The 8,265-nt window shown below is 38.0% G+C and overlaps 1 long non-coding RNA gene across 1 annotated transcript; it reads right to left on the bottom strand.

The window, feature by feature from the left end:
- Positions 1 to 938: 938 nt before the first annotated feature.
- On the bottom strand, positions 939 to 8,031 carry LOC131577431 (uncharacterized). Its single transcript, XR_009277207.1, has 3 exons — positions 5,496 to 8,031; positions 2,280 to 2,458; positions 939 to 1,131 (listed from the first exon to the last, which is right to left on the bottom strand). It is a non-coding gene; the product is annotated as an uncharacterized LOC131577431 (long non-coding RNA).
- Positions 8,032 to 8,265: the final 234 nt, after the last annotated feature.

Below are 8,265 nucleotides of genomic sequence, written 5' to 3'. Positions count from 1 at the left end.
ACTGGGGGCATACCCCAGTCTGCGCAGCTATTGTGCTATTTGTTCTAGGGTAACTACCTTAGATAGAAATTTAAAACTGTTTACTTGAAAATACATTCAAAATCTGTTTTGACTTTGACCACTGTTTTCTAACATATACAGCTCTCAAGAAATTAAGAAAGGAGTTCAATGGGCATTAAGAAGTCAGAAGGCTCAAAAGTTTAGGTTCCCACAGCAACAGTAATTCAGCAACATTCAAGATATAGAGCAAGCATAAATTAACAGTTATTGGAAATGCTGCATATGTGCAGTGTGGCCATGTTAACATTGCTATGGGAACCTTAACTTTTGAATAGATAAGCATACTACCAAAATAAAAATAATACAAAAGAAAGCATTACAGATTTTGCTGGAAAATGTTGCTGCCAATTCCTCATCTGAAATCTGTTGATGTAGAGCATGAAGACCCTAAACACTTCAAAATCCAAATAGGTGAGAAAATAATCTCTAAGAATGGGGCACCAGAGCAATAACTATCACTATCACTAAGCTGCAACTTTACTTCAAATTTGAATTTATAGTCAAACAGTATGCAAAATCACTCCAAAATTACAACAGATGAAAAAATAAAAGTTCATGTACAGCTATTAACCTTCCCTCTTTTCCTCACAGATTTTTCATACATTAAATATTTTGGAAGAACAGAGTGGAAGTTTGCTATTGGCTTTAGTCTTTTCCAGCACATTTCAATTTAGGGGGAAAAAAAAAAATCAAGCTGTATTCTGACATAGACTTATTTACTAGCTGCAAGTCTGGATTGAATGTCTCACATTATAATAACTAAACTCAAAGTGTTCATTTCAAAATAGCTTGATTTGGTCAGGTCTTTGATGATGGAAGTTTTGGTATTTTTAAAAGAACTTAGTGACAGTAGGTTGCTACTGCAGCCTTACCTCTAGGATACTGGATGTGCCTTCAGGATAAAAAAAAAACAGTTCTATCACTCCATCCAATTCTCTGTGATGCATGATCTTGGGTAAGCCAGGCTTACTTCTCTAAGCTTCACTTCCTTGAGCTGTGAAGCAGGGATAAGGACACTCGTGTTCCTTTTCATGCACAGGTCCAGCGCATTAACTAAGTGGCTTTTCTCTCCTGTTTAAAACAACAACATAATCTTCAAGACAATCTTTTTATAGCATTTGAGCAGAATTCCAGCAGCATCTGAAATAATAGCTCCACCAGCTTTTCATCTATGAAAAGAAAAACTAAAAGCTCCTTTCTGCCCCTCCAGCTTTTCATTTCTGAGTGGCATATATTGTTGGTCCCATCCAAAATCCTGTTGAAGAAGTTTGTTCCCCAGAGTGGCTGCAAGATCACCAAATATTTTGAACCAAGAAACAGGGCAAGTTTCAGAGTCCTGGAACTGCAGAGGCAAGATAAATAGTGTTCTCCAGTCCAAGTCAATGCAAAAGGCTTTCTTCCTGATATCCTGGCAAGCATGGCTGGAATTGTACTAACATCAGCAGGATTTCCTTGCTCATAGCAAAAGCAGGATATTGGCTTTGAAACAAGCCACACAGTTCAAAGAGACCCTAATCTAAATTATTTGAAGTGACTCTGATTTCTTGGCATTTACAGCATGGACTTAATGAAGATTACATGGGCCTGTCACTTGAACATGTTCTCTGTGTATCATTAAGATTTTCCTCAGGCCATGAACTTGAGTTTCCCTAGAGTGATTCAGTAAAATAAGAAAACAAACTAACACTGGTTAGAATAATGCTTTTACAAAATCAGAGATGTATGTTTCAAATAGGTAGTGACATCTCTCGCTAGTAAATATGAGAAGGACAGAAAATTTTTCCCAGTATCCTCATGATTTTATTTCTCACAGCAAACTGACACTGTCTTATTTGGTCAAAATTAAAAACTTTATACTTCTTTATATACACTGATTCCTTATGTTCTTCCTCCACCTGACAGGGTACTGTATTTTCTAGACTGGAAGAAACAAGTCTTCTCTGAATGGAGCCTAAAAACACAAAATTTAGGTGGCAAAATTAGATTTTCAAACTGCATTTAAGATGTTGCATGAGAAGGACAGAAAGCATTGTTTAACTGAAGCCCCTGTCATTTCAAGATGTTTGCAGCTACCCTTCAACAAACTGCCAAGTGCTTTAATAACCAGCTGCCTTCTGTGTTTAGTCACCTCTCATAAATGGTAACCTGCACATTTCAACCTCCATACCACTATGTCCAGTACCCTGAAACCACTCTTGTGCTGTAGCCAGGACCCTCACCATCTCTGCTTGCTTTAGATCCAGCCCAGCCTCACAGCATGAAGGACACTTGTCTGAATAGGCTCCTTTGGTCTCCAAAACTCTGATTCCTTCCTGAGACAGCTGAATTCTTGATTGCTCTTGCTATGTGGCTTCACCAACATCCTCTGAAGCTCTACTGTTGAATCCCAATCCTTTTCCTTCAAAAAAGGATGTAGTTGCACATTAGTTCACTCAGTACATGAAGTGAGAAAAAATCATGCTTTCTAGTGAAACTGTTATCTTTAAATTATTTAACATATCTTCTGTTCATCAATAGACCTTAAATGAACTTTGTCAGGCATGTAGGAGGTAAATTTTTGAAAAAATATTCCCACACCTTATGAACTTAACTCTGGCATACTAAGAATACTCCTAGGCTTACTGACTCCCATTTATGACAGGCAGGAATTATTTAGCTTGGTTTTCTGGGACAGCAATGGGAGTCACAAAAAGAAGATCCTTCCATGTACTTTGTGTTCCTACGACAATAGCCATCACCTTGTCACAGTTTTATCATCACAGTTCTATCTACAGAAACTATCCATGCTGTTCAGCATGTTTTTAGCTATTACTTTCCCTCCTGATCTCCAGTCTTAGAGGCATCTTTCAGTTTCAGAATGTATAGAGTACCCATCTCTGCATTCTGACATACCATAGAAAGTGTAGTACACTGAAACCGTTCTACTAGTCTACAAGTTCCCTATTCACTTCAGCATCCAGTGCTGGTATGACACAAAAATAAACAAAAAAAAAAAAAAAAAAAAACCCAAAACAAAACAAAACACCACAAAAAGCCAACCATATCAAGCTTATGTAGTAAATCTCTTCCAGATGCCAGCATCAACCCCAGCCATATATACAACATTGTGAATTTTGGTAAAAATTACTCCCTATTAGCTCTTGCTACCTCTAATAACCACCATACAGCATTCAAACATTTAAATTAGACAGACAACTTTTCTTCTTACCCTTAATTTTCTCTTTCCTTTTTGACCCTATCCCTTGTCAAATATAAGCTAAAAATAGTTCATGGCTGATTCAAGCTATTCTCCCTTGCTGTGGCATAACATGGTAAGGGGCTAGAGCACTGATAGTGAGGGAGTCACGTTATATAAGCAAACATAGTACCTCCTGGCTAGATGCAGATGAGTTTCATTTATAACCTGATGCCTTGTCAAAAGATCCATATCCTGTATGCAAACCATTATGCTAATTTGTTTTATTGAATATCCAAATTCATCAGATTCTAAAATGTTAGAAAAAAAAGTCATTTCTGAAATGCCAAGGAGATTAAGCTCTGCCTAGATGTTTCTGTTTTGATAATATTAATTGCACAGTGATAGATATCTTGGTGTACACAAGTTCTAATGAACCGTGTGTATAAGAAAACAGAAGACATCAGCAGGTCACTTTACAGTTGACTCAGTACAGGTTTGCTTCTTTTCAGGTCTCATTTCATACTGCTTCTTAGTGTTCCAGCCATAAGAGCACAGTGGTGTTTAAAACACTTCAGAGAAAATAGCAAGGACTGTACAAAGTCCAGGTAAAGATTCCATTCTGTGTATCATTTTACTGTATGTCTCTTTTACCAGTGAGATGTTAAATCTCCTCTTTTTTCACTACTGTATTTGGTGCTCATAACTGAAGAAGATTAATTAAATGAAGAGGACATGCACAAAATCACACCACTCCATAGACTATACATCATTGCTGACCCAAGAATAGTCGTAAAATCTGCTACAAACCAAGTCATGGTAGTTTGTTCACAGAACACCATTATATTTATTAAAATCAAATTCTGCTTTAAAATTAAGTATGCTGACTACCATATCTCAGACAGTTATGCCTGTAGACCTGTATCTGTTACATATCTACTCCATGAGAAAAGGACCAAAAAACCCTTCAAATATGATGTTGCTCTTTAGAACACTAAATCCTTCCCCATTTCTACTGTTATTGAAGCTTTCAAGACTGTATGTTTTTTTCTGTGTGATAGCCCAACCCTCCTCCTCTGTTTTTATGGCACCTCTCAAATTTCTGTGATCATTCATCATTTCATAATTACTCCCAACTTTTGTGCCAGAGGTCAACATCAAAACATTACTTGCTGGAGGCCCAAGACCTCATGAAATTCCACTAGTAGGTCCTCACAGAGCTAGCCTGGGGCTTCCCTCTTTTTTTTCTGCCTGCCACCCTCCCAAAATTAGATCCTTTTGTATCATACAGTACCTGTTTTTTTCATCTTTCCTTCTGTTCAAGCAAACGTTCTCTATGTGGCACTGTACTAAAAATTCAACTTTACTATCTCTGGGGACAGAAGATTCCATTTAGTGTGCACAGATGACCATCTAGCCACAGAAGAGAACAGCTATCAACTGTGTGAGCAGATGAAGGAAAAGCATCCCCAGACAAGATACCCTCCCAAGTGCCATTCACTAGTGGCAGCTGTCTCCTTCCTTCCACTCTTACCAAACCCATCTGTCCTGTCCTGCATGAAAAGATGCAAGTTGTAGCAGCCCTCACTAAACAGGAGGTGCAACGTGTGACTATTTTGCACCTCTCCTTACCCAGAAACTCAGAACCCAAACCCTCAAAACATCAGAGAATTGTCCCTGCTCGCTATCAAATGATGCCACCTCCAGGCATCCAGGCACGGTCCTGTTAACAGCAGAAAGTCAGATACCAATAAAGAAAAAAAAAAAAAAAAAATCTAATCTAAAAAGAGCTGATCCTGTCCAAGCTGTCATTAAACTGGGGCTTTGGGCACAAGGCAGGATCAAGTGCCCCAACTGCAATGTAAAAACAGTGAGACAGTTGGTTTTAATTATCTACCCATCCTAATCCTGTTCATTTTAACATTTAATCCAAAAAAAAAAAAAAAGTATTAAATACATGACATTGACCTAGCCATGAACTACAACACAAGTACATTGTCCATTACAATTATATTTTCACTGCCAATGTAATTTTCTGAATTCTTGCATTTTATTAAATGTTTGGGAGAGTCTACCAAGACAAAAGAGAATTTTCCACATCCATCCCATATAAGTGATTCCTCTTAATAAGGATAAGCAGTCTTATCCTGCATTACTTTCCACAAAATAAACAAAGATCTAAAAATATCAGTGTTTTTTACAAATTAAAATTTAAAAACTACTGGTTAAACACACAAAATACAAAGACAAATCTACCCACCTTACAGAGATATTTCCATATGTTCGTTTAATACTTGGGAGTGTGAAGGCGTCCCTCTTCCGATTGTGCTGAAGTAACAGCCACAGACTCCAAGCAAGCTGGCAGCATTGCTGAAAAAGTTACTCTAGATCTGTCCAGTAGAGGGCAATGACATACACATACACACGTACAGTGAAAAATTGAATTTGAAATGTATGCCTATAAAAAACAAAACTGAATTTAAGAAATCCCTATAGTTCTGAAGCATTAATGACTGTTTTATCTATAATATTTATATTCAGGGGTATACAGATCAGTCTGCCCCATTTTAATGCCTCAAAGAACTTCCAAACTTGAAATTTTACATTAAAAATCTTTGTGATGTTCTTGCAAAATTGACCACTATCTATACAGAAAAAAGTCAGCTTTACATAAAGATCAATATATCTTTATTTTACATTTGGCTGCAGGATAAATGCCGGAAGTGTTTTTGTCCCTTCAGCAACACATATTTTAGTTGCTAAAAAAACTTCACTTTTTGTTTAAAATTGGTCCAGAAGGATACTGTTAAATCATTTTCTTCCTGTCACACATGCATCTACTACAAGGAATGCTCACAGCCATTAAATAAGATACTGTGTTTGCATGGAAAGCTGCTGCTGCAGCCCAGCTGTGTCTTTTACAGTTCTCAGGGAATTTTTTTTTTTTTTTTCAATTACACTTAGAAATAACCCAAAACTTCATTGGGGCCTGCAGCGCATTCGGACTGGCAGGTACAAGAAGGTGGGGGCTGAAGCACTGAACCATCCCTGCCAGCTCCTGATGGACCCCAGTAGCAAGGTAAGAGTGCAAGCAGTGCCCAGCACCCGTGTCTCTCCAAGGACAAGAGGAGCCCCCCTGGAGAAAACAGATGTGGTAGAAAACCCAATGGACACAAGCCACCACAAGTGCTTGTTTATGTCTGGTTGGACTTGTTTCAAGTGCTGCCATCTCAGGTTATCTTGACTCCCAAAATTTTCCACCACAGTTTTGTGTGATCTCAGGTTACATTCTCAGGTCTCCTACCTCTGTGCTGCAGATACTGAGAGAACACAGCTGTTAAACACAGCCCCAATAGCAGGCATGAAAATGAGATGCAGCTTTCAAGTAATGGTAAATTTTCTGATTTTTTTTTTTTTTTTAATATTTTAGTATGGCAAAGAATTGTTCATGTCAACACATGTCATCATCTGAACGGTTTTTCAGTTTTTTCTGGAATATCCAGCTAACTTGGCAGAATGTGGTAGTTCCTAGGGCAGCTGGTCAGGACTCAGAATTTGCTACAAAAGGCCTACAATGCACTCCACTCGGGGAGGGAGTAAGCCTCCCAAAGCCCAAGTACACTGGCTGTTGCCAGAGTTAGCAGGCAGTGGGCGAGAACTCCTCCAGCTCCTTTTATCAAGATGTTCATCTCATGATCTACTGGTTTCCTAGCAGCTGCCACAGCTGGAAGTGTGGGAGAGTGCCCCAGCTGAAGCAGCATGCATGGAGCAGCTGCCCAGTTCATAGAGCACAAAGGCCCTGGAGCCTGCAGTGCAGACAGCAAGCCAGCAAGGTACTTGGGTTATGGTGAAAGCTCATCAAAGTAGAAACTTCTAGGATAGCCTTACACTTTACATGGTTCAGATTAGCCTGTGTAAAAGAGACATTTTTAGAAGATCCACAACTCATTGTAATTTACACCTCAAGGACTGACGCTTGCATGCTGTTTGGTAACCTCTCCCTGCTCTGGTTACATTCACCTCGCATGTTTTATGCTTCCTTCATCAGAAAGACACCTCAAAAGTGTTTGGTTTTTTTAATCTAAACAGCTGCTTGAAGAACTTGATGGAAGTTTTGGAGAAGTGCAGTTATGACACATGTAAGTCAAATGGCTCACAGCCTTGGGTACAGCCTGTGTACAAAGCACTTGTAGCATTTATTAAGATTGATAGAATAATTTTCTCATGATTAAAGATAATTCAGGCTAGAAAGCTTACTTAGTTTTTATAATTCTTTAAAATAAAATGTCATTTAAACAAATGTAAACTCACTCAAGAATTTGCTTCATATGTTCTCAAAAAGAAAAAAAAAGTTAACATACTGATTTTTCATATTAGATATTGACCAAATCTTAAGGGAAAAATGTGTTTGGGTTTCTTTTTTGGGGGGCTTCGGTTTTCTTACTATTATACTTTCTATATATATATTTATGGTACCATAGCAATAGGAGATATTAAAATCTTGTTATGAAACTCATCTTAATGTGATTTAGCTATCAGAATGCTAGTTAAGTATAATTAATAATCTACCTACTTGAAGGATGGAAACTATTAATTTTGGTAGAATTAATGTAGGCTTACCTCACCAGGAAAGCAAAGTAACAAGATATATCTAGAAAGGACGTATCTACAAATAGCATATCATCATCATCCAACTTCAATCAATTTGTATCTGTCAACATACAGAGGGTTTCTGTACGCTTGGGCTTCTGTAAGCTTGACTCGAGGAAATCCCTTCATATAAGGCAAAGCAAACATTTTAGCATTTCACACCTGTAGCCCAGAAACACCTGCACATTTTGCTTATGGGTTTGAAGCCTTTTTTTTTTTTTTTTTTTAATGCTATGAAGATCCTACTTCAAAAGCCTTTTGGCAAACTATCAGGACAAAAAAAGACCCTAGCAAATAAAATATGTCCCCCCGTGATACACAGGCCCTTGTCATAAGGTAACAATTAACATGAGCTACAACACCTAGGCTACATGCACCAG

The sequence above is a fragment of the Poecile atricapillus genome, chromosome 3 (genome assembly GCF_030490865.1).
Source record: "Poecile atricapillus isolate bPoeAtr1 chromosome 3, bPoeAtr1.hap1, whole genome shotgun sequence".
NCBI classification, from domain to species: Eukaryota; Metazoa; Chordata; class Aves; order Passeriformes; family Paridae; genus Poecile; species Poecile atricapillus.
This window is presented reverse-complemented; position numbering and strand designations above follow the sequence as displayed.